The sequence below is a fragment of the Felis catus genome, chromosome D4 (genome assembly GCF_018350175.1).
Source record: "Felis catus isolate Fca126 chromosome D4, F.catus_Fca126_mat1.0, whole genome shotgun sequence".
Classification (NCBI taxonomy): Eukaryota; Metazoa; Chordata; class Mammalia; order Carnivora; family Felidae; genus Felis; species Felis catus.
The window spans coordinates 66,367,230-66,394,409 of record NC_058380.1 but is presented as its reverse complement, the minus strand read 5'-3'; the positions used below and the strand labels follow the sequence as shown (position 1 = coordinate 66,394,409).

Here is a 27,180-nt window from a genome sequence, read left to right as displayed (position 1 = left end):
TGACCCATCTGACAGGGATGAGAGTGGGAGGCAGCCCCGGAGAGGGGGCACATGGCCTGTAAAGAGACTAGAAAGCAGATAATCCCTGTGACCACAAAAAGGATATAGGGGTATCAGCGAAATTGGAGTGGAATGAGCACCCTGGAGGAAGAAACAGGAGAAGTCTACCTATCAGGAGCTGGCGAGTTTGGGGGCAGACACCTATGGGCTAAGCCCGCTGCAAATTCTTGTTGGCCTCAGAGCAAGAGGCCCATATACATACCTCCAGATGTACACTAAAGTTTGAAAACCATTATCTACTCTACTCCTAAAAATTCACTAGCCCCTGCATGCACTTCATAAGGAGAAAATTCAAAGATTCTTTTCTGGAGAAAGGCTTGAGCACATCAACACCCCCTGTGAAGAAAGCTAGCTTGCCCAACAGTCAAGCCCAGCATTTAACAAGCTCTAGCCATGCAAACACAGTTTGCATCAGCTTTTTAGCTCCCCATCATTAGCCATGAGTGGACAACCAAGTATCACAAAATATTTAAGGAAAGCCTCCAAAATTGAACAGAGAGACCAAACCAAGGAGAAGGGGAAAAAGACACTAGGTGGGGCAATACCTATAAAGTTTGGAATCAAAATTCTCAAAGAGAAAAGAGAAGATAGGGCACCTGGGTGTCTCAGTTGTTAAGCATGTGCCTTTGGCTCAGGTCATGATTTCATGGTTAGTGAGTTTGAGTCCCACATCAGTGACTGGTGTCCCGCTTCAGGAAAACACGAGCCCCGCTTCTGGTGAGCCCTTCTTCTGTCTCTCTGCCCCTCGCTCACTTGTGCCCTCTCTCCCTCTCTCAAAAAAAAAAAAAAAAAAAAAAAAAAAAGAGAAGATCTTGCATCCCTTAAACAAGAGCACAGTGCTATGTTTAAAAAAAAAATACAATCAGAGAACAAAACAGAACACACATAAATTTTTAAAAAATATATGGTAACTGAAAGTTTGAAGGGTTGTCGTAACTACCCATTCATTCAGTGATTCCCTGAAAGGACTCAAGATTCAGAGGCAGTTGTAATCAAGGCTATTATTTATTATAGCAAAGGGATACACAGCAGGATCAGCAACGGAGACACATCAGGCAGAGTATGCAGGAGTCTAGTGTAGGCTTCCAACGTTTTCCTCTGGGTAGTGTGGGGTTTTCACACACTTTGTGAAGGCTTTGGCCTTCAGCAGTGAAATATAGGATTTTCTGCAGTGTTTTTGCCCATATAACCCTCTTCAGACTCTGAGTCCAGGATTTTTACTTTTATTGCTAGTTAGTTAAGTGCTCTTTGCCTGTGCAACCAGCCATAATTAGTGAAGTTCCAAAGTCTCAGAAGGAAAGCAAGTGTTCACCCTAAATCACATTGTTTGTACAAAGAATCTAGGCAGTCTGGTAGAACCGAATTCAGTGCCCCAGGCACACAAAACAACCTTATCATTTAGTAGCATGGAATACATACCAGAGGCCTTTCCAGGAGCCTCCTTGAAACCTCCTAGAGATAGCAACATAAAGGCCTGCTACGGTTAACATAGCAGTCTTTTCTGCAGGTTGAAATTAAAATTCAATAGAAAATGTTAAAGATAACATTGAAAAGAATATCTTTTGAGAAGAGGATGGAAAAGAAGTTAAAGAAATGGAAAAATGAATAATGATAAAATTAGGAAATCAGTCCTAGACGTCTGACGTCTAGAATGAACAAAGAGAGAAAATTAATGGGAGGAAAACATAGAAGATATAAAAGAAGAAAATTTTCTGAAACTGAAGAATAAGAGTTTCCAGATTGAAAGAATCCATTAACAACGCAACCTGGTAGAGACCCAGGAAGAAGAGATTGTGAGTGAGTACTAACTCCCTTTGTGTCTGTGACCTCCAGCTGTTCAAAGCTGACATGTTGCCCTTTAACAATTCATTAATATTTTAGTTGATTTTTTTTCACCTGCTTATATGGCGACCACCTTTTCATTCTCTGCAAAAGCAAATTATGCGTCTGATTTCTCTTTGGGGGATTTTATTTGGAATTTATGTTGCTCAATTACCTTCTGACCTGAACTCTTTGATACGCTAAAAAAAATGTCATTTTTTAAAGATCATATGGCTTTTTAAAAAGGGTAAGAAAGTCTTTTTTTTTTTTTTAATAGCTTTCTACATTCTAAGAGGAAATGGATGTTGCATACAGATTTAGTACCAATCCCTACTGCTATGCTTAGCATTTTCAAGTCCTCAGGCTTTTCTGGGGAAAATGGTATTAGAAAAATCAGTTCATATGTTATCAATACCTCCCTCTCTAGTAACTTTGCAACTTCCCGTTGTTTGCTATGTTACCGAGGAAAAAGCATCTCTGTTTGCTTTTTATTTCCCCCAAATTCAGTTGTTTCTTTCATTCTTGTTTTTTTCCCCAATGTCTTTATTCTTGTGGGGGTTTTTAAAAAGCATTTTTATTCTTTAAATGCTTTTAAAAAGCATTTTTATTCAATTTATGTGGGTTTAGGGAGGGAGCAAAGGTAAATATACATTTTAATTGTTATGTTTATATTGGATTGTTGAATGTAACATTTTGCAAAGGCTGGGCCATGAGGTGACCTTATTTTTATGTTAATTACATGGGAATTATTTATTTTTTTAAGAAATGATTTTCAAACACTGGTATCTTAATTTTGAGTAACCAACCTCTATAACTAAGTATACTGGGACACCATTGTTGAGGATTGTTGGGCTCAGAAGTTTTTGCTAAACTTTCCATTTTACTTTCCTATGTGACTCTTTCTTTTCTTTCTTTCTTTCTTTCTTTCTTTCTTTCATTCTTTTGTTCTTTTTTTAGCTTGAATTATTGAGGAAGTTCTCTTAGCTCTTTACTTGGCTTTATAAGTTCTTTATTTTCTGCTTAACCATCAATATATAAGTTGTTTATGGGATGTAATTGAGCTTCTTTCTGTTCAGCACCATTTGGAGACTAGTGACACTCCTCTGACAAAGGTTTGAAGACCAGAACCTCAGGGTTCTTTTGTGAAGACTTCATAAAGGAGGGTGTCAGTTGGGGTGTGGGTGGGCATGTTTTCCTCTCCTCTTAGGGACCTGAGATTTCTTGCCTTGTCTTGGAATTCAAGTGGTCTTACAGTTCATTATTAAAGAGGAGTAACTCAAATGTTTCCTATTTAAGGGGTGCCTGGGTGGCTCAGTTGGTTAAGCATCTTGATTTTGGCTCAGGTCATGATCTCACAGTTCAGTTCGTGAGTTTGAGCCCCGTATCAGGCTCTGGGCTGACAGTTTGGAGCCTGCTTGGGATTCTGTCTCCCTCTGTCTCTGCCCCTCTCCCGGTCACTCTCTCTCTCTCTCTCAAAAAATAAGATATTTCCTGTTTAAGACATATTCCAGCAGTCTGGGGATCAAGCAAATCTTCATAAGTCAGTCATATTTTACATTATTAAGATTTATTAAGATACAGTGGATTTCAGTGAATCTCTCTGTTACAAAATACAAATTATTTTTTATTGTGGAAAATACACATAATGTAAAATTAAAATCAAGTATTTTTTAACATGAAAAATATATACAACCTTTGTAGACTTCCTTCCCTTCTCTGGGCTTTTATTTCTTCAATTATAAAAAGAGGTCTGGGACTAAATCATTAGGTTCCATTTGGGGTATTTTTAGCAACTTTAATGAGATATAATTCATATAGTATATAAGTTACCATCTTACATTGTAAAATTCACTGGTTTTTAGGATATTACATTTTTAATTTCTTTAAATTGTGATAAAATGTATGTAACAATTTATCATTTTAGCCATTTGTAATCATCTAAGTATATAATCCAGTGGCATTAATTGCATTCAGAATGTTGTGTGACCATCACAGATATTTCCAACACTTTTCATTATCTTCAGCCATAACTCTATAATCATTAAGGGATCCATTTAGCTTTAACATACTAGCAATTATTATAATTTTTAAATTTTTTTGCAACCTCTATGCCCAATGTGGGTCTTGAACTTATGACCCTGAGATCAAGAGTCACATTCTCTACCAACTGAGCCAGCCAGGCACACTGCTATTATTCTATTTTAGATAAAACTCTTCAAAGACCCTCAAACCCAAACTGGAAAAAGACTAATTTTAATTCCCAATCCCAGTGTTATTAGGTCTGTTATGTGCTATTACACATTTATATACACTCTGAGTGTTGTTCTCAGTCCCATGATGGGCATGTTAACAGCTCTAAAGAAAGTCAGAGCAAAAAGGGGGAATGAATTGGGGTTTTAGTTGGATCTTGTAATGATGAGCCACTAGAGAGCCTTCATACTCCCATCAGCAGCTTTCAGTTAACTTTCACGTTAAGCCAGATGTCTTTCAAAAATTATCCTACCAGTTGGTGAATTTTAGAGCTTTTAGAGGCTGTATTCATGCATTCTCTTCAGAAAGTGACTGAAAAGCTGTTACTGACACCCACTGCTGAGATGTCCCTGGATGTTCCTTCGAGATTTATGAATTGTTCACGGCACAGGAACCAACTGATATCTACTTCCTGGTCCTGAGGATTTCAGCTATTCTTCCACATTGGAATATATTCTTTGAGTTGTTGCTGGATTAGTATTTCCATGAGATCAGAGAGAAATAAAACCAGGAAGGTTGCATCTGTTTGTACATAATCACAGAAATTTAACTTGCTGTCCTTGGAGTTGCCATCTCTTTCCTTCCTTGTTCTTTCTGTGGTCCTCTGGGGACACTGCTCCATTATTATCCAGAGTTTACACTAGTGAGTAGAAGACTCAGGTGCCCTACTATAACATTAGGCCCCTTCTTAGGCAGTACATTTTCTACTACTGGGTATTTAAGCAGGGGTTGGATCATTCTGTATCAGAGATGTGCAGGATTGTTCAGGAATGCACTAGGGGATTGAGAAGGATGACATAGTAAGGTTCTTCAAGTTCTGAATATCTGTGACATTGTGGGCAACATTGCATAGTGGTAAGGAATTTTTACTTAATCATACATTTTTTTAAATGTTTATTTATTTTTGAGAGAGAGAGAGAGAGAGAGAGAGACAGACAGACAGACAGAGTACATGCAGAGGAGGAGCAGAGAGAGAGGGAAACACAGAATCTGAAGTAGGCTCCAGGCTCTGAGCTGTCGACACAGAGCCCGACATGGGGCCCAAACCCACAAAGGTGACATCATGACCTGAGCTGAAGTCGGACGCTCAACTGACTGAGCCACCCAGGTGCCACTATTTAATCTATATTAATACTCAGTATCTTCACCAGTAAAATAAGTATAATTATAGGATTAAAAAACTAATGCTTGGAAATGCTTAGAACAAATGTTTAGGAGTTTCACGCATACTTGGTAAATGTTAAGAATTGTCATGATTTTTATAAAAATAGTAACAGCCACAATTTTTGCAAAATGAATGAAAAGTTCTGTGCTAAACAGAACCAACTCTGCTTCCCAATATCTGTTTGACTTTAGGCAAATCACTCAACATGTCCGGGCCTTATTTCCTAATCACAGATATTTAGATGCCCTTTCTTTCTTTAAGATTCTTAAAGGGTCTTTTTTCTTTCTCTCTTGTAATCAAAAGACTCTTTAAGATGACTTCTATGGGATGGTAGTTGCTTAGAAATAAATTTTGAGATATTAATCTTATGCTGTCTTGATCTGCAAACTTGGACTGCTTTTTGATAATTCTGTGGCTAGGTGTGTGTAACAAAATTGGAAATAACCACCTATGCCTTCTCCTTACCAGCAAGGGATGGTTTGAGGTGCAATGAAATAAATTTATTAAAGCAATTTGATTTTTGCTGAAATAAAATGGCCTCTGCTAAATGTAAGGTCATATTATTTTTATGAGCTAGAGAATCATGTGGGAACTTAAAATTGACAAGGTTAAATTGTCTCCCTTTTTCTGCGAAAGTTGAGATCTTTGAACATGCTTAAGTTGGGAGGCTAATTTTTGATTTATCAGGAAGAGAGTAGTGGGCCACTGACGATCTATTACCTTTTGATTGTTATTGCCATTAAACATCAGTTTTCCTGCCTCTGCATAGGAATTTTTAGAGTGCATATATTGCTTTCCTGGACACGTTATGATTTCTACTCTTATAAAATCGAGCTTCCCAGTCCTCTTTCTTAGGTTATCCCTTTTGAGTTTCTTAATCAGCTGGAAAACTGGGAGTGCTAAAGATGGAGGTGGTGGAGGGTATGGATCTCACTCCTCTATCATATAGTGACTTGATGGAGAGCAAGCAGAGGGAGTTATAGAAGCCTTGTAGGAGTAACTGGAGGGTTTCCCCTGGGATCTGCATAGGGAATTTGAGTCTGCTGGTATTCAAGGAGGGTTGGGCTTGTACCAGATGAGAGGAGGGAGAGGAGCATAGGCAGGTAGTGAAAAAAAGAGAAGAGCTTGGAAAGTCTGTTAAGAGAGGCTCACATTTCCAACTGTGCCTGGGGGCTCTGGTTTTTCTACCCCGTTCCCTGAGCATCTCCCTCTCCCATAATTCCCAAACCATTTTTCTAGTCTCCTAGAGTCCCAGTCCTTGATGTCCACCTGCGCTTGGTTGTCCCATAGTTACCTCATACTTATGATGTCCTGAATTAGACTCAAGTCCTTTCTCTATCCCAAGCTGTTCTTCCTTTTATATTTTACTCGTAGCTCAATCAGCCACCCAAATATGCAACCTAGAGAATCTGTAGCCATCTTCAACATTTCCTTCTCAGTGACTCAGTAGACATTTACTTAGCATTTATTATGTACCACTGCTAGATACTGGGCCATAGTAGGAGAGACAAAGATGATTAAGATATGGCTTTGAATATAAGCAGCTCAATTCAGCAAAAGAAGCAGACAGGCAACCACAATAGAGTCAGATGCAAATCTCTTTTGTTCTGTCTCTTAAATGATTCTGAAATCTATTTCCCCTCTTCATTCCTACTGCCAGTGCTTAAATTCAGACCTTTTATTTGGCCAAATTACTGCAATTATCTGGTGTAGTTCCTTTTTTCCACTCCTATTCTGGAAATACCCTACTTTTAGAGTAATTATTTCAAAGACACAATCTGCCTCAACAGAGATACTGTACCAGTTTCCCAGCATTCCACATGTCACCATACTACCCCACACCCAGTTTTAGTCATTAGAGATTTTGTGGCCTTGAGAATATAATTTCTCTGCTTAGAATTTCTTTCTCTATATAGTGAATTCCTATGTAGTCTCAAAGAGGCAGTTTAATTTTTTTTTTTTCAACGTTTATTTATTTTTGGGACAGAGAGAGACAGAGCATGAACGGGGGAGGGGCAGAGAGAGGGAGACACAGAATCGGAAACAGGCTCCAGGCTCTGAGCCATCAGCCCAGAGCCCGACGCGGGGCTCGAACTCCCGGACCGCGAGATCGTGACCTGGCTGAAGTCGGACGCTTAACCGACTGCGCCACCCAGGCGCCCCTCAAAGAGGCACTTTAATGTCCCTTCCTCGATGAGGCCTTTCTCAAATACTTAGGCAGGATTTAGTGCTCTCAGAGAACTCTTGAAACCTCCATTTATACCATCCACCATGCTGCAGTTTTCTTTTCTTTTCTTTTTTTTTAAAGTGTTCCCTCATTGGCCTGTAACTTCATTAAAGAATTTATCTTCCTCCTATTTAAATTTCTAGCAGCCAATTAGTGATTGGAATAGAGTAAGTGCTCAGATATGTTAGAAAAATGATTGGCTATCCATTAAGCATGGGTGTGAGCCAACAATTGTTCTATGCTAAGGTTTAGGACCAGAAAATGCTGACTTCCTGGGCATTGGGTTCTGGAGTTGGCTTGTAGTGGGGATAGAGCCACCATTACTCTGAGTTCCCATTTGCCCTCTCACAAATGGAGAGAGCCTAGTTTTCAACAGGAAAGGAAATGGCCATACTCCTCAAAAAGGCTGGTGTCTCTTATGTGGATCCTGAGAAACTTAACAGAAGACCATCGGGGAGGGGAAGGAGAAAAAAAAAAAAGGTTAGAGAGGGAGGGAGCCAAAACATAAGAGACTCTTAAAAACTGAGAACAAACTGAGAGTTGATGGGAAGTGGGAGGGAGGGGGGTGTGATGGGTATTGAGGAGGGTACCTGTTGGGATGAGCACTGGGTATTGTATGGAAACCAATTTGACAATAAATTCCATATAAAAAAAAAAGGCTGGTGTCATATATGTGTCATTTAATGTAATCCCAACAGACCTTTGAGGGAGACATTCTTATTCTCGTTCTACAGGAAACAGTAGCTCATGGAGTGAAGGAACTTCCCTAAGACCTTATAGCAACTAAGGGCTGAGCTCGATTTTGAACCCAGGCCTAGTTGTCACTGAAGCTGCATTGTTCACACTGTTCTACACTGCTACAAGTTATAAGTCACGATTTGAGTACTTGGTAAATGTTAGTACATTTTAGGAGTAATAAGTTTATCATGTAATGTCACTGGTAAGCATTGGCAGTTATTTGGTGAGTTATTATTCTACAGAGTATTGACCTAGAAAATTTAAGATTTCTGAATTTGGTTGTCTAAATTACACACAAAGTCATTTGAGCTCATGCTGTAGGTTGCAAGCACCAATTTAGGATTATAAAGAATTAAGGTGGTGGAGTCATGCCTCATTTGCCTCATTTATGGACCCTGGTTGCATTCTTCCACCATCAGATAGAGCATCAGTGATCATTTCATGAGGTTAAACAATGTAGACAAATCATTATTATTAATTAGGAAATTATGGTTGACAATGAGGGCTGTGAATGGCGAATGTAGCGTCAAACTCTCAGGATGCTAGAATCAGCAAAACCTTAGGGATCATCTAGTCCAAGCCTTTCATTTTACAAAATGAGGCTGAGAGAGAGGCAGGTACCCATCCCAGGTCAAGTAGCTACTTAATGCCAGAGCCAGAATGAAAGAAACCAGGCCTTAATCCTTAGGATAATGCTCATTTTACCCAGCCTCCATGTATAAATCTGAAGGTAGTTCATGGCCAATCTGGACATATCAGTACAAAAGTGCACTTGTTTTCTCTAAGCAAATTCATTTGTTTATTGTCATGGTTCTTCTTTTCCTTATGCCTTGATAATTTCATCTACAGATGTGAATGACTAATGGTTTTTATCCTCCAATCTATGTAGAGACACAATTCCGTTGTATTAATGTACCAGACTTATTTACCTACTCACCTATTGATTGACCTACAAGTTGTATTTAATTTTTCAAATCATTAGTAGTGCATATGGTGAAATTTTTAAAGGTTCAAATTTTAAAACTTTTACCTGATAATTGATTCATTAGATGTTTATCCAGCATCCGTTCTGTGCCTAGTACTGTGCTTTTTTCTTTTCTTTTTTTTTATATCACCAGTGAGAAGAATAGACCCTGCTTATCAGCTCACAAGATAAAAATGGGAATTTTCTATTAAATGCCCAGCCTGTCATAACCTTCATCATGAGAACTATAATTATAGGAGAGCCTGCTCTGTGCAGCTACTGTGCCTGACATTTCACAAGCATTTACCTATAGATAGGTAACTAATATTCTCATTGCACAGATGAAGAGAACCAAATCCTCGAGAAGTTAACAATGCAAGGACACATAACGAATAAGCAGCAGAATTGAGTTAATTCATGTAGTCAACAAATTGTGTGATTGTTTTTTCCATGAAGACCTACTAAGTGCCAGGTATTATTCTAGAGTTACACTGGGAAGTAATACAATACAATACAATACAATACAATACAATACAATACAATACAGTATGGGTCTCACTCTCTGGATGACAGACAATAAAAAGTAAACAAAGGTAGAAATCCATAATTACAAATTGTGACAAGTGCTATGAAGGAAATGATTGGCTGCCATGGAAGAGAATTGGGGGCAGGGGCAGGAGGAGAGCTGCTTCGATCAGGTGATCAGAAACACCTTTCAAAGGAGCTGACATTTAGCTGAAACCCATGAAAAGAGAAGGCAGAGTTCTTCCAGCAGAGGCCACAGCTGGTTTAAAGGCTCTCCTAGTGGGAAAACCTTGGCAGACTTGCGGAAGCAGAAAAACGCCAGTGTGGCTGCCGGGAAGCTGGTGAGGTCAGGGTGGCCCAGGATGGTGTAGAGCGACCGCAGCTCTGACCCTGCAGGATTTCCTAGACCACGGACAGGAATCTGCATTTTATTTGCCATGGAATGGGACAGTCATCAAACATTTAAGCAGGGGGTGAAATAGTCTTATTTATGTTTTTAAATAATTGCTTTGGCTTTTCTGTGATGAAAAGATTAGAGAAAGGAATGGGAGCGTTGAGACAAGTAAAGAGGACATAGCAATGATTCAAGTGAGAGGTGATTTTTCACTCTTGGGCAGGAGGGAAGGAAGGAAGAAGATCTACCTATTTCTTGGTGGTATAAATGACAGGGTTGTGTGATTCTAGGATCTGCTCTTTCCTGTGCCACAGAAACTGCACCTGTCTGTCTGGGAATGGGGAGATTTTTTTTTTCCAAATTTTTATTTAAATTCTCGTTAGTTGACATGTAGTGTAACATTGGTTTCAGGAGTAGAACTTAGTGATGAATCACATATAACACCCAGTGCTCATCACAAGTGCCCTCCTTAATGCCCATTACCCATTTAGCCCATTTCCCCCTCCCCCACCACCTCCCTCCATCAACCCTTAGTTTGTTTTCTATTGTTAAGAGTCTCTTCTGGTTTGCCTCCCTCTCTCTCTCTTTTTCCCCCTTCCTATATGTTCATCTGTTTTGTTTCCTAAATCCCACATATGAGTGAAATCATACAGTATTGATCTTTCTCTGACTTATTTCACTTAGCATAATACACTCTAGCTCCATCCACGTTGTTGCAAATGGCAAGATTTCATTTTTTTTTTGATGGTTGAGCAATATTCCATTGTATCTATATCTCTACATTTATATATACCACATCTTCTTTATTCATTCATCAGTTGATGGGCACTTGGGCTCTGTCCATAGTTTGGCTATGCTATAAACATTGAGGTGTATGCCCCCCTTCGAATCTGTATTTTTGTATCCTTTGAGTAAATACTTAGTAGTGCAATTGTTGGATTGTAGGGTAGTTCAATTTTTAATTTTTGAGGAATCTCCATACTGTTTTTTAGAGTGGCTGCACCAGTTTGCATTCCCACCAACAGTGCAGGAGGGTTCCCCTTTCTCCACATCCTCGCCAATACTTGCTGTTTCCTGTGTTGTTAATTTTTGCCAGGGAATGGGAAGATTTTATGCAAGATTCTTATTTCTGGAATCTTTTATTTTAATTTATTCATTCATTCATGGAGTCTTTTAAATCCTTTATATTGGCTTCTGCAAGTTGAAAATTCTTCTCTTTCAAAAGACTTGAAAGTTTCTTTGTCTTCAGTTACACCACCCACATTTATGATGTACTGGTGAAACATTCTGCAGAGGGCTATTGCTCACGCTGACTCCTTACTTCATGCATTTTGCAAATGCACAGCTTGGTGAATGTGACTTCCTGCTGTTTGTGGCTTACAATGCTACAAGGGATGACTTTCCATGAGGCAAAACCCGATAATGGTCTATTATTCTAAGTTACAAAGAATTGGGTGGCAAAAGGGGTTGAGAAGGAAACGCTAAATGCTTTGAATGAATTATTGGATTTATAGAGCCTAAAGTGACATTTCCCCCCATCTTTTCATATTTTAAATAGGTTTCTTTTATTATTTTTTTCTTTTCTCAAAAACAATGAATATTGCAAGTGAAAAATTGCAAAGAACAAAATCCACAATTCCACTTACCCAGGGAAATCCACTGAAATGCTTTGGTGTACATGCAGTTACCTTTTAAACAATAAATTTGTTTTATTTTTACTAATATTAAATATCAGTCATGCTCATTATAGACAGTTTGGAGAATATAGAGAATTACAAAGAAGTAGGTAATTTACCATCCAAGGACAGATGTTGGTCACATTTTAATATGTTTTCAAGTCCTTTTTAGTGCACATTGTATATAATTGCTATATCATCTGTTAATTTTTCTACTTAATATCATTACCTAATAATTTTTCTGTTACTACAATCTCTTTACATTTAATCACTACATAAAACTGCAATCTGGAGGTGCCTGGGTGACTCAGTAGGACTGAGTGATTCTTGATCTTGGCTAAGGTCATGATCTCACGGTTCGTGGGATCAAACCCCACATTGGGCTCTGTGCTGACAGTGGAGAGCCTGCTTGGGATTCTCTCTCTGCCCCTCTCCTGCTTGCGTGCTCTCTCTCAAAATAAAGAAATAAACTTAAGAAAACAAAAAAACAAAAAAGACTGCAATCTGTATTTGCTACCATGTGCGTTGAATTCCTCATTGTAAAACAATAAATGCATCAGATAAAAACAATACCAACCTCACTATTATTATCATATGCCTCTAATGCTCTTTCTGTATAGATTATTTCCATTCCTTTTAGAGCTAATTTCCAGACGTGGACTTACTAGGTCAGGTGGGCATAATGTTAAGCAATTTGACATTGTGTTTGCAAGTGTCACCACTGGATATGTTGGATGTATTGAAATTTGGATTGTGTTAGGAGGGGCTGCTTTGTTTGCAATTGCCACGAGTAGGAGGGTAGTGTCACAGTAGATGACCCACAGGGTCAATAATCTGTATTTAGAACATACTGATTCTCAATTGCAACATAAAGGAGAGGGAGGATTGTAGCAGAATCACCTAGGGAGCTTTTAAAATGTAATCTTCTCTTCCCTCTCCTCTCCTTAGGTCCCTGCCACGGTAGCCTGGGGCATGCCTTTCCTTCTGAAAAATCTCACTATCTTCTCCCTTGTAAATCACTGATGTAATAACCACTTCACAGATAGAAGTGTATCATTTCCCTCAGATGTGTTGGACAGGGGGAGATTTTGAGAAGCAATCAGTGGTTTAGGTGATGGCAAATAGTGGTTAGGACTCAGAGTCTGAAGCAAAAGAGATTTGCATCTGTCAACTTCAAGAAAGTCTGCTTGGTGCATCCGGCAGCTGCCTGTAGTGGTCCACAGCTGTGTTCTGGGCCACACTTCAGATGCCCCGGGAGACTATCTGCTGAATTTAAAGTTTGTGATACTTAAGGTTTCTGTGGAGCCAGTGATTCTTTCCATCAGCTCTGAGATCGATTTGCAGGGCGTGGGCTGCACCCTTTTAATTTCTCTACCCCTAGCCTGGTGGACGCAGCCTGGCTGCTGTTTTCATACCAAAACTACCATTCCTCATCTGTCTCCTCTTCCTCACCCAGCCTGACTATTGATGGTACACAGCTTTCCTGTTGTTCCTTTCCACATTGTTGAAGTGGAGCTAAGCTCACCCTGGCCCCAGGTTCTGGCCACTCAGACTATTCCGTCTCCTTGGCCAGAACGATTGGTTCAGAGGCAGGCACGTGGCCCAACCTGGAGCTTTTTTTTTTTTGGAGCGATGGGGAGAGACAAAAGACTCTTCCTGTGAGGTGCGAGCTGCATGGCTGATATTAGCACCAGCTGCTGGAAGCCATCAAGAAACTTTCTGCTGTAGGAGAGAATGTGTACAAAGAGAAACAGAGCTGAGAGGTGGAAGAGATGGGGAGCTCAAGCACATTCTTTAAACCCCTGGATTCAGTTATAGAAGCTGCAGCCTTCTTTTTCATCCTCCCTATATAGCTGTTGTTGTTGTTTATTTGTTTGTTTGCTTGCGGTCAAAAGCAATGGTTCCTCCAAGGAGGACCCATGGCCAAAGAAATCTCAGCATTATTTTACTTCTTCCCCCCCAAAATTTTTTTAGTTGAGATACAACTGACATATAACATTATATTAGTTTCTGGTATATAACATAATGATTCAATATTTGTATACATTGCAAAATGATCACCACAATAAGCCCAGTTAACGTCTGTCATCATATGTAGTTACACAGTTTTTCCTTGTGATGAGAACTTTTAAGATCTACTCTCAATTTTCAAATGTGCAGTACAATATTATTAACTAGAGTCACCATGACTTATTTATTTTATAAATGGAAGTTTGTACTTTTGACCCCCTTCACCCATTTTTGCCTACTTCCCAGCTCTTGCCTCTGGCAACCACCAATCTATTTTATGTATCTATGAGCTTGTTTTTTGTAGGGGAGTGGTGGTGTGGATTTTACCTTTAAATGAGATTATACAGTATTTGTCTTTCTCTGACTTATTTCAGTTAGCATAATCCCTCAAGGTCCATCCGTGTTGTAGCAAATGGCAAGGTTTTGTTCTTTTTTTTTGTGGCTGAATAGTATCCAATTGTATATATCCTTCCACATTTTCCTTATTCATTCATTCATCAATGGACAGTTTGGTTGTTTCCATATTGTGGTATTGTAAGTAATGCTGCAGTAAATATGAGGGTGCATATATCTTTTTGAGTTAGTCTTTTTGTTTTCTTCAGATAAATAGCCAGAAGTGGAATTTCTGGATCATATGATAGTTCTATTTTTAATTTTTTGAGGAACCTCCATACTGTTTTCCATAGTGGTTGCATCAATTTACATTTCCACCAACAGTGCATAGGGGTTCCCTTTTCTCTACATCCTTTTTAATTTTTTTATTTCAAAAAATTATAAAATCATTTTTAATGTTTACTTATTTTTGAGAAAGAGAGAGAGAGAGAGAGAGAGAGAGAGAATGTTAGCAGGGGAGGGGCAGAGAGAGAGGGAGACTCAGAATCTGAAGCAGGCTCCATCCAGGCTCTGAGCTGTCAGCACAGAGCCCACGCAGTGCTCCAACCACAAACTGTGAGATCGTGACCTGGGCCAAAGGCAGACATTTAACTGACTGAGCCAGCTAGGTGGCCTTCTACATCCTTTTATAAAAAAATGTTTGTTTATTTTGAGAGAGAGAGAAAGAGAGAGAGAAACCCAAGCAGGCTCTGTGCTGTGATCACAGAGCCTGATGCAGATTTCTATCCTACAAACTGTGACATCGTGACGTGAGCCACAATCAAGAGTGGAATGCTTAACTGGCTCAACCACCCAGGTGCCTCTCTCTACATCCTTGATAGCACTTTGTTATTTCTTGTCATTTAGATAATTGCTATTCTAACAGGTATGAAGTATATTTCATGGCGGTTTTGATGTACATTTCCTTGATGATTAGTGATGTGTTCAGCAACTTTTCATGTACCACATGTCAATATTATTTTATTTCTTGAAGTAAATTACTTTTGCATATAATCCCTTGAAAATATGGACACAGGTAGTTGGAAAATTGTGTTTGCCAAATATTTGGATATTAAGTATTAAATAAATGAATTAATGAGTCAATGGCATAGTATCCTTAAGTAATTTAGTTTTAGAGCCTGACTTTTATTTATTTATTTTTTTAACGTTTTTATTTTATTTTTGGGACAGAGAGAGACAGAGCATGAACGGGGGAGGGGCAGAGAGAGAGGGAGACACAGAATCGGAAACAGGCTCCAGGCTCTGAGCCATCAGCCCAGAGCCTGACGCGGGGCTCGAACTCACGGACCGCGAGATCGTGACCTGGCTGAAGTCGGACGCTTAACCGACTGCACCACCCAGGCGCCCCAGAGCGTGACTTTTAAATATCTGATTATTAACCAAAAATCTACAGTGGAGGTTGATCCATGATATTTAATAAAATTGCCTGGCTGTTAAGGGTTCTAGACAGAATCAGGTTTAGGTGAATTGAAATATGAGTGGTTCTGAGACCTTGGTGCATGTTCATATCATCTAAAGGAGTAGCTGTACTATAGACCCATGAATCTGGGGGTGGGAGACAGAACTTCTCACAAAGCTCATTTGGTTTCAGTATGTAGCAAGGTTTGGAACCCTACAATACCCTGTGTTTTGTTCTTAAACTTCTAAGAACCTTTGTGACATCAACCCAAAGTGTGAGACTCAGTTGCAGTCTGAGTAATACCCTGATCTGGAGACAGCTGGGTTTTCCCATGCCTTACACGTAGACAGATGTGAAAACATTTTGTTACTTATAAGCATTATCATCTCCAGTGTCTCAGGTGTCCTCCCAACAGTGTTATATTATCCCTATATTTCCCCAAAGAAACAAACACTTGGAGAGGGGAAATCACTTGTTTGAGATCATCCTGGCACTAAATATCAGCTTTAACCCAGTTCTTTCACTCCAAATTATGTGTTATTCCACACTGTGTTTTCTTTTTAAAAAAAAAAATGTTATCCCTTTTGTTTTGGAATAGGTAAATCGTGCACAGGGTGAAAATTCAAAAGCTACAGTGAATGAAAAGTCTCCTACCCCCTGCTCCGGTTTGCCATCTGCTGAGTGTTTCTCTCCAGAGATACCGGTGAGTTAACATATTTCCGGTGAGTGCCTTCAGAGATTGTGCAGTTTGAAACACATACATGTGTATTTCCCTACCCCCACCTCCATAAATGGTAACTTAGTATTCATCCATGCACTTTGATGATTTTTTTTAACAATATCTTGGAGACCTTTCTACCTTGATACACACAAAACTTCCTCATTCTTGTTAAAACATGGCATAGAATCCATTGTCTGGATGTGTCATACATTATTTGCCCAGTTTCAGTTTGACTGACAAGCTTGTTGTTTATAAGCTTTTGGTATTACAAACAATGCTGTAATAAATCTTTATGCATATATCATTTAAACATGTGGGGGTATATCTATATGTTAAGATCCTAGAAATAAACTTGTCAATAAAAAAGATATGTACCTTGAAAATTTCAGTAGACCTTAGCAAATTACCCTACCCAAAGGTTGTGCTGTTTTGTTTTGCCTACAGCAATGTGCGAAGGTGTATGTTTCTCCACACTCTTGGCTACAATGTGTTATTAGTCTTTCAATCTTTGCCAATCCAATGGGTGAAAAGCTAGTAAGTCATTGTAATTTTAATTTGCACAAAGGTGAAAACTTAAAAAGCTTTAGGGGATTGAAGGTAAAATTGCAGAATTTAGGGCACTTGAGCTGTTGCTTGCTCCTATTTTTGGGAAACAGTTAATATAGTCCTTTTCCTTAAGCTTTAAAATGATCTCTGAAATTTGGATTCTTGCAACCCTAACAGGTTCCCTGGTGTGAGTTTATTCTAAAGGGAATTATAATTATTGAATAGTTAGATGGGTGCTTTCATGTATATAATCTCATTCATATTAAGTACTCCTAACAGCCTTTTGTAGTAGATATTTTGATTCTTCCAGCTTTCAGTTGAAGAAACAGAGGCCAAATACTCACTCAAGGTCACAGAGCTAGTAAGAGGCAGAGGCTTTTACAGCCTATATAACTTGACTTAGAGCCTGTATTCCCCACCCCCCGCCCCCTCATTATACCATGGTAATTCTAGAATAGGGCATAACAGATGTAACCCTAATAAATCCCTGAAGTCCACGCAGCTCATTCTGTCACAATTGAAGAAGAAACAAGAGTTCCTCTAAAAGCTATTAAAAATGAATTCCAGGGGCGCCTGGGTGGCTCAGTCGGTTAAGCGGCCGACTTCGGCTCAGGGCATGATCTCGAGGTCCGTGAGTTCGAGCCCCGCGTCGGGCTCTGTGCTGACAGCTCAGAGCCTGGAGCCTGTTTCGGATTCTGTGTCTCCCTCTCTCTGACCCTCCCCTGTTCATGATCTGTCTCTCCCTGTCTCAAAAATAAATTAAAAAAAAAAAAACGTTAAAAATGAATTCCATTTTTTAAATGTTTATTTATTTATTGAGAGAGAGAGAGAGAGAGAGAGAGAGAGAGAGAGAGAGAGAGAAAGCACACACAAGTGGCAGAGGGGGAGAGAGAGAGGCAGACAGAAAATCCCAAGCAGGCTCCATGCTGTCAGTACAGACCCTGACACGGGGCTTGATTTTATGAACCATGAGATCATGACATGAGCCCTAAATCAAGAGTCGGACGCTTAACTGACTGAGCCACCCAGGTGCACCATGAATTCTATTTTTTACCCAAGTCTGTTATAGAATATTGAAGAGGATCCAGTTCCTAGCTGTGAACTGCACTTCTCAGAAACTTCCTTGAGCCCCAGTTAGGCTATACCCGGAATCTGCTCTGGAGTTTTTTCATAGGCCAACCTCCCATATTGCTTCTTTATCCCTGGCTCCATTTTCTTCTCCTCCTCCTAGTTGTGATAAAAACAAACAACCATTCACACACATGAGATCTACTCTCTTAAAAATTTTTAAGCATGCAGTACATTATTGTTAACTATAAACATAATGTCATACAGAATATCTCTAGAACTTTTTCATCTTGTATAACTCAAGCTGTCTATACATTGAACAGCAACTACCCCATTTGCCCCTGGAAGTCACCATTCTACTCTCTTCATCTATGAATCTATTTTAGATATTTCACATTAGTGGAATCATGCAGTATTTGGCCTTCTGTGACTGAGTTATTTCACTTAGTCTAATGTCCTCAATGTCTATTTTCTTCTAGATCCCTTCTTCACATTATATCCCAGCTCTTAAATAGTTCACCTTGATATCTTATTAAGTTCTTTCTCTGCTTCTTAGTCATATATCCCTACCCATTCTACAGGTTCTGTTTCTTGAAACAAAGGATCTGGCTTAGCCAAGAAAGGTGGAGAAACTAAGTGGAAAAGAACACAGTTCCTTTATCCAAAAAGAAGATTATAAATACACACTTACTGCATTAACTTTTGTTAGAGTCACTAATAGATGTCTTAGACAAAAGGCAACTCGAGTTAAAAAAATTTTATTTTTTAAAAAATTTCGTTTTATTTGAGTATATTTGACACAGTGTTAACATTAGTTTCAGGTGTACAAAATAGTGATTCAACTTCTCTATACCTTATGCTATGCTCATCCCAAGTGTAGCTACCATCTGTCACCATATAACACTATTACAACATCATTGACTATATACTCTATGTTGTGTCTTTTATCCCCACAACTTATTCATTCCATAACTGGATAAAAGGCAACTAGAGTTTTAACTGGAAATATGAGAGTAAAAGTCAGATTGAAACAGAGAAAAGAGGTACAACTGGAGTACTTTGGGTCCTAGAACTACAATATCTAATATGGTAGCCATTAGCCACATGTGGCTGTTGAGCATTTGAAATGCAGCTAGCTCAAATTATGTGCTGTAAATATAAAATATACATTGGATTTTTAATGAGAACCTAGAATGAAAAGAGAATGGAAATATTTCATCAATTTTTAATATTGATCATATGTTGAATTGATAATACTTTGAACATGTTGGGTTAAAATACATTACTAAAATTAATTTTACTTGTCTATTTTCACTTTTTAAATTGTGGGACAAGAAAAATTAAAATTGTATATGTGGCTTGTATAATACTGCTATTGGACAGTGCTTTTCTAGGAGGATTCTTAGTAATCAAGGTCAAGATGAGGTCCTGGGCACCTGGGTGGCTCAGTCAGGTAAACATCTAGCTCTTGGTTTCAGCTCAGTTCATGATCTCACAGTTCATGAGTTTGAGCCCCGCAACAGGCTCTGCACTAACGGTGCAAGATTCTCTCTCTCTCTTTCTCTGCCCTTCCCCTGTTCATGTGCACGCTCTCTCTCTCTCTCTCTCTCTCTCTCTCAAAATAAATAAACAAACTTAAAAAAAAAAGATGAAGGAAAAGTACTAGAGCTAGAAAAAGGTTGAGGGTCTAGAAGAGGAAGAACAAATTAGGGGAAGCAAGAGGCCCCTGAGAGGTCACACTTACCCAATTTTTCCATTGTCTTAAAGCTATCCTGACTGCGTTACATTGTACCATAAAATATAAGCACACTTATGTGAGTATTATATTTTATATTTCCATAATTTGACCTTTAGGGTGTGGTTTTCTTTTTTCCTTTGGCTTCATTATGATTTGGTGGAGAGGATAGCTTCTTGATCTATATTTATCCTGCAATGTAACCTTTATCAAAGAACTTAATATTTCAGAGCCTCAGTTTCCTTAACTATAAAAATGGGAAGAAAAATCTTGCTCTATATATTTAACTAGATTTTTGTGAGGGTCACTTGTAAATTAGGAAGTGTTTGACAAAATAAAAGTGTTTTTTTTGTGTATGCTGTTGTTTCAGAGAGCCAAGGGTCCTCATCCACTCCATCAAATCTCAAAATATCATCTGAATCAAAGGAAACTTGAAAAAGATCTGAACAAAATTTGGGAAGATTTGGCTGGGAAATTATGTTGTTTTCCTTCCTATGTTTAGCTATGTATTTCTGATAAATTGGAGATGGTAAGGAGTAGAGAGGTAGACTAACTGAAGGGATGGTTTCAGGGTGCGTGGTAGACTGTGAGGGAGGGTCTACGGAGGCAAAGTAGGCTAGTGTGGGGCATGAAAGATGGTTCTAAGTACAGCATGTGGTAGTCAGAACAATGTCCCTCCAAAGATGTTCACATATCAATCCTCAGCACCTGCAAATATAATTACCCTGAATGGCAAAAGAGACTTTGCTGATGCAACTAAGTTAAGGATACCAACATGGGAAGGTTAATGGGCTGGGGGAGGGGGACATGAAATCACAAGAGTTCTTACAAGAGGGAGGCACGAAGGTCAATGTTAGAGAGAGGAGATGGGACAATGGAAGCAGAGCTTGGAGTGATGTGCTTTGAAAATGGAAGAAGGAGCCATGAGCCAAGGAATGAAGGGAGCATCTAGAAGGTGGAAAAGGCAAAGAAATACTCTCCTCTAGAGCATCTAGAAAGGAACACAGCCCTGTGGACACCTTGGTTTTAGCTCATAAGATCCATCTTAAACTCTGACCTCTAGAACCAGAGGATAATATGTTTGTGTTGTTTTAAGCCACTAAGTTTTTGGTTCGTTGTTGTTGTGACAACAACAGGAAAAGAATACACTAAACAATTTATCCTGAACCATGAGTACAACTTGTAGAGAAAAGGGATTGTGAGGACAAACTGGAAGAGTTCTTTTAGCAAACTCTGTAATACTTTAGAAGTCATGTGTGGGCTAACCTCTAACTGAGCTGATTACAGGAAGGGGTCACATTTTCCTTCTCATTTCACAGAAGTGTTGTTGGTTGCAATCTGTTGCCAAGCCTGGCAGTGAGGAAACAGGGGGGATGATGGTGTTGGGAATGGGCTCTTGCTCCAGGAACAAAGAGTAGTTGCAGATTAGGACAGCAGGAAGTCACCTAGAGGAGAGCTTCTGCATGCTCATTCCCAGCTGAAAATTCCTGTCTCAGTTGCCATACTAACAAGTGCCTAGGATGGTACTGTGGGCACTCTATGTCTGCCCTGGGAGTTTCCAGAAGTATCTGAGGAGTGAAGAGCTTTCTAATGTATTGGAAATCCTACTTGAGTAGAAATGGCTTTGGAGCTGGTAAATATTAAGTATGAATGATATAATGTGATCACAGTTGTACTCATAGGTTGATGTACTTGGACCTTTTGCTTTATACCATTACAATAGATAGCTTTTTGATTTGGACTTTTAATATTGCCACCTGAAAATGGTCTCAAATTTAGGCCCTCAGAATCTGCAATTCTGGAATCCCCAAAACTCTGAAAATTAAAAACAAAATCATTTTTATTTGGAAGCAAGGTTAGACATGAAATGATGTGAAACTAACTATTGTCTTTATTTCTCTTGTTTGGTATGAATATGCATATACTTCACTGCAGAAATAGTAATATGTTTGATTCTAGGGTGCTGCTTCAGGACTCACTGGGTGGGGTGGTTTTGTAATATATAGTATATACCCTAAATTACCTTTCTAAAATCTAAATCTAAAATCATTTAATCCCAGGGCACCTGGGTGGCTCAGTCAGTTAAGTGACCGACTTTGGCTCAGGTCATGATCTCACGGGTCGTGAGTTCGAAGCCCATGTCGGGCTCTGTGCTGACAGCTCAGAGCCTGGAGCCTGCTTTAGATTCTGTGTTTCCCTCTCTCTGCCCCTCCCCCACTCACATTCTGTCTCTGTTTGTCTCTCAAAAAAAAAAAACAAATAAATGTAAAATCATTTAATCCCAATAGTTCAGACAAGGGATTATGAAGTTGCAAAGGGGACTCGCCATATTGGGCATGGGTTGAATAATGTTCCCCTAGAATTCATGTCCACCTGGAACCTTTGAATGTGACTTTGTTTGGAAATAGGATCTTTACAGATGTGATTAATTAAATTAAGATAAGGTCCTACAGGATTTTGATTGGCCCCAAATCCAAATACTTGGTGAACACCCACAGAGAAAAAAGCTATGTGACAATGGAGTCAGAGATTGGAGTGATGCACCTGTAAGACAAGGTTGCCAAGGTTTGCCAACAGCTCTCAGGTACTAAGGAGCCAAGCATGGGGGTGGTTTCTCTCTCAGAACCTCCAGAAGGAACCAGCTTTGCCAACATCTTGATTTTGGACTTCTGACTTCCTGAACTATGAGAAAATAAATTACTAGTGTTGCAGGTCACCTCATTTGTAGTTATTTGACATAATGGTACAAAAAAATGAATACACTGGGCCAGAACAAATTTAGTTGTAGGAATAACAATTGGAGTATCTTTTAATCTTGAAATTTTGATTAATTCATTCAACAGAATGTCTTTTTCAGTATAGGAAAGGCAGCAGAACTATAACTTACCCAGTGATATCACATTCTCCTTTTAACAGTGTTAATAGGGTATTCATCGCAGCACTGCTTTTAATAGAAAACACTGAAGAATGTTTCTATTCTTCAATGAAGTGAAGAACTAATGATCTAATTATGAGGAATAGCAAAATCAATTATCATACATCCATACTATAAAATAATCACCAGCTTAAAAACATTCATGCTTTTGAAAAACCCTCTAATGACATGAGAAATTGTTCATTTTGTGTTGAAAATAGGTACAGGAGTTGTTAGGACTCATCACATTGTACATGTAGGATTTACACATTTCACTGTCTGTGTCATGCACTGAGATCTCGAGAAAAACAACAACAACAACAAAAACAAACCCAGAACTATAAACATATATTGAACTGTAGTCGATAAATTTACTTTTTGTAGTGGTCTGAGTTGGCAATTCTGAAACTACTTCCTGAATATTTTAGCTTAAGCAAGTGAGTATATATATAGACAATAATGGAAGCCAGTTTTTTCACTGTTGAAGAAAAGTTACAGATGTGAATAGGTGGAAGGTGAGAGTATTCTCTGAAGTGTTGGATTGGTACTGGAGGTATTAATTTGAATTCATGGTTTTTAAATATATATGCTTAACATATATTATGTATAAGTAGAAGGATATATAAAATTTTAATGATATGGATATGTAAATAATTATAAATAGATATAGATATTTCTTAGCTTTGTCTGCTGAGAGGGCCTAGAAGGAATGACTAAGTAGTAACAATGAGTGCACCTATCACCCAGAAACTGGTTTCTAAATACCACTTTTCACGGGGCACCTGGGTGGCTCAGTTGGTTAAACATCTGACTTAGGTTCAGGTCATGACCTTGCGGTTCCCAAGTTCAAGGCCAGCATTGGCCTCTGTGGACAGCTTGGAGCCTGGAGCCTGTTTCAGATTCTGTGTCTCCCTCTGTCTCTGACCCTCACCCCCAATCACACTGTCTTTCTCTCAAAACTAAATAAGCATTAAAAAACATTAAAAGAAGTAAATACCACTTTCCAATAAAAGGAACTAAGGATCCTTAGAGAAATAGCTAATTCCAGGACTGTGTCAGAGAAGCACAAAATGAATCCAGATCATCTTTGTTTTTTTGTTTTTTTAAATTTTTTTTTAATGTTTATTTATTTTTGAGGCAGAGAGAGACAGAGCATGAACAGGGGAGGGTCAGAGAGAGAGGGAGACACAGAATCTGAAGCAGGCTCCAGGCTCTGAGCTGTCAGCACAGAGCCTGACGTGGGGCTCGAACTCACAGACCATGAGATCATGACCTGAGCCGAAGTCGGACGCTTAACCGACTGAGCCACCCAGGCGCCCCCCAGATCATCTTTGTAAAACAAAGTAAGGAACAAAGAGAACTTTCCTACTATTCTTTTCTAATCTTATATTCTAATAAACTTTTGCCTGCTGCTCAAAAAAAAAAAAAAAAAGTAAGGTATTTCTTAAAGAACAACAAGAATGTATCAAAAGGACACAGAAGCCAACTTGAAGAGCTCCCACTGGCCAAATATGGGATAATTTATGCATCAAAATAAATGGTGATAGTAATGGATTATAACCCATTAATTATAAAATTAAAATCTATGAGCCCATACTTATATCAATCAATAAATAAGTAAATACATAAAAAATAAGAAAGGGGAAGAGTTCTTCTTTCAGTAGAATGCCAACTAACATACAGAAGGAATGATGGAGGTAGAAAATCATTAATGGATACTGAAACCAGTGGGTGAAGGTTTAATGAAGAATGGAATACTTACATATTCAAAGTACCTCCTCATAAATTACTTATTAATTATAAAGAGAAAAATAGTAACATTAGAGTGGAAAAAACTAGTAGGCTCCACTTTATCAAAGTGATCACAGTTAACAAAGTAGTTAACAAACTAGTATCATTTGTCACCTGGTGAGATGCACTGAGAAGGATACAGCATTAGTTTGGTGGTATTCCTGCCAAAACTGCAAAAAATCTGATCAGACAAATCGAAGTCAAAGGACATTGTACAAAATAACTGTTTTGTACCCTTCAAAAATATCAAGGTCAAGAAACTCACAAAAAAGGTGAGGAACTATTCTAAATTAAAAGATATTAAAAGTTGTGAGAATTAAATGCACCTAAGATTTGATCTTAGACCAAGAAAAAACAATTTATAAAGGATGTTTGTGGGATAACTAGTGAGATTTGAAAATAGATTGTGTACCATGAATTGTACCAATGTTAAATTTCCTGATTTTGATAGTTGTACTCTGATTATGTAAAAGAATCAATGGGGCCGCCTAGCTGTCTCAGTCAGTAGAGCATGCAACTCTTAATCTCAGGGTTGTGAGTTCAAGCCCCATGCTGGGCATGGAGCCTACTTAAAAAAAAAAAAAAAAAAAATCCATGTCCTTATTCTTAGGAAATACATATTGATGTCTTTGACTTCCTCTCTCAAATGGTTTATACCAAATAATATGTATAAATATGAATACACGTATAAAGATAGAATGGTAAAAAGATGAGGTAAAAATGTATTTGTGAATCTGGGTAAAGGGTATATGAAAGTTTTTTACTATTCTTGCAACTTTTCTGTAGGAAACATTTGAAATTATATTAAAATAAAAAGTTATAAAAATATGGTATAACCCTTGTATAGTATGATCATAAGTTTGAAAGAGTTAGAACATTAAAATATATTTATTTACATTATTTATATACATCGGAAAAAACTGGAAGGAGATAAAATATTATCAGTGGTTATTCCCCCACTTAAGTTTTAAGGGTTATTATAAATTTAAAAATAATATTTTTAGTAATACCCATCCATGGTTTACATAGCACTTTGTAACTACTACATGGTTAGTAACTGGTTTCTGACCAACAGAATACAGCCAAAGCAATAGGATGTCATGTCTAAATTTTGTTTATTTCAAGTTTTTATTTAACTCCCAGTTAGTTAATATACAGTGTAATATTAGTTTCAGGTGTACAATATAGTGATTCAACACTTCCATATAACACCCAGTGCAAAATCCATTTTGCATTTATTTTTGTTTATGGTGTAAGAAAGTGGTCCAGTTTCATTCTTTTGCATGTTGCAAATCAATCAATGTGATACACCACATTAATAAAAAAAAAGGTTAAGAACCATACAATCCTTTCAATAGATGCAGAAAAAGCATTTGACAAAGTACAACATCCCGTCATGATAAAAACCATCAACAAAGTAGGGTTAGAGGGCACATACCTCAACATAACAAAGGCCTTATATGAAAACCCACAGGTAATATCATTGTCAATAGGGAAAAACTGAGAGCTTTTCCTCGAAGGTCAGGAACAAGACAGGGATGTCCACTCTTACCACTTTTATTTATTATTTATTTATTTATTTTTTAATGTTTATTTATTCTTGAGAGAGAGACAGAGTGTGAGCAGGGGAGGGGCAGAGAGAGAGGGAGACACAGAATCTGAAGCAGACTTCAGGCTTCGAGCTATCAGCACAGAGCCCAACACGAGGCTTGAACTCACGAACTGTGAAATCATGACCTAAGCCGAAGTCAGATGCTTAACTGACTGAGCCACCCAGGCACCCCCACTCTCACCACTTTTATTCAACATAGTGCTAGAAGTCCTAGCCATAGGAATCAGATGACAAAAAGAAATAAAAGGCATCCACATTGGCCAGGAGGAAGCCAAACTTTCACTATTTGCAGATGACACGATACTCTATACAGAAAACCCAAAGACTCCACCAAAAAGTTGCTAGAACTGTTACATGAGTTCAGTAAAGTTGCAGGATACAAAATCAATGTACATAAATTGTTGCATTTCTATACACCAATAATGAAGCAGCAGAAAGAGAAATCAAGGAATCAGTCCCATTTACAATTGCACCAAAGACCATAAGATACTTGGGAATAAGCCTAACCAAAGAGGTGAAAGACCTGTACTTCGAAAACTGTAAAATACTGATGAAAGAAACTGAAGACGACACAAAGAAATGGAAAGACATTCCATGCTCATGGATCAGAAGAACAAATATTGTTAAAATGTTTACACTACCCAAAGCAATCTACACATGCAATTCAATCCTTATCACAATACCAACAGCATTTTTCACAGAGCTAGACAAAACAATTCTAAAATTTATATGGAACCGCAAAAGACTCCAAATAGCCAAAGCAACCTTGAAAAAGAAAAGCAAAGCTGGAGGCATCACAATTCCAGACTCCAAATTATATTACAAAGCTGTAGTGATCAAAACAGTATGGTACTGGCACAAGAATAGACAGATAGATCAATGGAACACAATTGAAAACCCAAAAATGAACCCATAACTATATGGTCAATTTATCTTCGACAAAGCAGGAATGAATATCCAGTGGGAAAAAGACAGTCTCTTCAACAAATAGTATTGGGAAGACTGGACAGCAACATGCAAAATAATAAAATTTCTTATTTACGTCTTCAAAATGTTCTGGCTTCCTACTGCACTAGGAATAATAAAACTTAATGACTTTAAATGCCCATTTATGTCCTCAAAGGGAGGTCATATTTATCACTACATCTAAATAGCTACCTCTGTCTTCCCC

At 38.4% G+C, this 27,180-nt stretch overlaps 1 protein-coding gene across 1 annotated transcript in view; it reads left to right on the top strand.

Annotated features, from left to right (window-relative positions):
- ABCA1 (ATP binding cassette subfamily A member 1) overlaps positions 1-27,180 on the top strand; it is a 325,465-nt gene that overhangs the window by 100,236 nt on the left and 198,049 nt on the right. The window contains exon 4 of the mRNA XM_045042502.1: positions 16,221-16,325. The gene's annotated coding sequence lies outside the window, so the exon portion shown is untranslated. The remainder of the gene's footprint in view (positions 1-16,220; positions 16,326-27,180) is intronic.